At 38.2% G+C, this 2,095-nt stretch overlaps 1 pseudogene; it reads right to left on the bottom strand.

The window, feature by feature from the left end:
- Positions 1-989: 989 nt before the first annotated feature.
- Positions 990-1,648, bottom strand: Rab1a-ps2 (RAB1A, member RAS oncogene family, pseudogene 2; annotated as a pseudogene).
- Positions 1,649-2,095: the final 447 nt, after the last annotated feature.

Raw genomic sequence — 2,095 nt, 5'->3', positions numbered from 1 at the left:
CCAGTATCAGTCCAGGAGAACAAATGGAGCAGAGAAGATGAATTGCATCCTGTAATAATGACACTAGACACAACTGTGAGTAAACAGATCAAATTTACTTGGGATTTACTTTCAAGGAATTTATAGTATTGGGTATGGGGGTTAGGGTAAGAATATCAAGGATGGGCAATGGTTATTGGCTGAAGGCTGAAAAATCCAAGATTCCTCATTAACATGGAGAAGCATTCCAGGAACTCTAGGTATTAGCTAAACAATTTCTGATTGAGAAAAAATTAAACTGTAATATAAAACTATGTGACATTCTGCAGGTAGAGGTATGTGGGAATTAAGGTGAGGGAAGGGAAAACCCTGTTATTAAATGAAGTTTCCTAATTTGTGCTGAAACCTGAGTGCTATCCAGACAATGATAGACTTAGATCTTTTTTTTATAATACGAAGTAAACTAAGATTTTATTGTGAAATTCTCATAGATGGAAAATTCAATTGAACATTTAGTCTATCCATTTTTCATTTTACAATAGTCTTACCACTTACCCTTGTAACATGTATTTCAATTGGTTGTTTGTGAAAAATAAACCTGTAATATTTGGCTTATTTTTAGATTAATATTTTCTCATTAAAGACCCCATAATAAAATGTGTACTCAACAGCTACACCCTAAACCACCAATTGAAGAATGTTTGACTGCTGCTTAAACCAAAGGAAACTGCCACTGACCTTTGTCACCTTAAAATGCTAGTGTCTACAAAGGACTCTGTTTCCCACAGTAAGACAAAAGCAGTCTAGGATCTCGAAGGTCCTGATAAACAGAACTTTCAGACATGCAAAATTTCATGAAATAAATATATTATTTCTCCCATCATTCCCATCTAGTGTTCATGTTTTCAGTTAATTTGGGAAATAGAATTTCTACAGTTAGGGCAATCAACATTTCCTGCTTTCTAATCTAATGCTTAACCATTGCTGTGAGAAAAGGACGGTGGCAGATTTTAGCAGCAACCTCCACCTGACTTCTTGACTGGAGTGCTCTGGATTTTAACATTGGACTTCTCCGCACCACCAGCTGTTGCTCCAGTATCCATTCGCTTTTTTAATCTCCGTGGCCATTGTCATGAAAGACTGTTCTACAATCATTGTGTTCTTAGCACTGGTTTCCAAAAATGGAATTCCAAGGGAATCTGCAAATTCCTTTGCCATTGTGTAGTCTACTACTTTGTTGTCAGGTCACATGTGTTCCCTACCAACAACTTGTTGACATTTTCACTGGCATAGCGATCTATCTTCTGCAGCCGCTGTTTAACGTTATTGAAGGACTCCTGGTCTGTCACATCATACACAACTATGATGCCATGACTTCCTCTGTAATAACTGGAGGTGATTGTTCGAAATCTTTCCTGGCCTGCTGTGTCCCATATCTGAAGTTTGATTATTTTCCCTTCTAGCTCTATAGTCCGTATCTTGAAATCCACACCAATTATGCTGATGTAGCTTTCAATATACGTGACATCTGCAAACCTAAGGAGAAGGCAAGACTTTCCAACCCCAGAATCGCCAATCAGAAGTAACTTGAATAAATAATCATATTCGGGATTCATGCTGGACATGTCACTGCAGCTGCCTCCGCTGCCACCGCCCTTTCTGACGCAGCTGCCGCCCCAAGCTTCTGCACCACGGTTAATGGAAGGGGAGGAATGAGCTAAGCTGTTCCAGTAGAGCAAACGTCAACCCCACACCGACGCTTAATACACAATCAGCAGCCTCCGCCACTCAGTGATCGCTTTCACCCAAAAATTAGGCTTAGATCTTAATTAGCAGGGTTTATCCGCAGGCTAAATTAAACACTGTCATACATATATAGATGGATAGAAAGATAGATAGATAGATAGATAGATAGATAGATAGATAGATAGATAGATAGATTAGCGATAGAGATATATAGATAGACACTATAGAACGGAATCGGACAATTGATGTGGAATATACACTTAACCCATATAAAACTTTGATCTTTGATTTCTATGAAATGCCAGAGTTTCACATGATATTTGTATAGAAAGTGAAAGGATGAGTAAATGAGTGAACTTTTGTAAATTGT

This window comes from Rattus norvegicus, chromosome 1, assembly GCF_021556685.1.
Source record: "Rattus norvegicus strain SHRSP/BbbUtx chromosome 1, alternate assembly SHRSP_T2T, whole genome shotgun sequence".
Lineage (NCBI taxonomy): Eukaryota > Metazoa > Chordata > Mammalia > Rodentia > Muridae > Rattus > Rattus norvegicus.
Note: the sequence above shows the minus strand (reverse complement) of the source record. Positions and strands in the feature narration are given on the sequence as shown.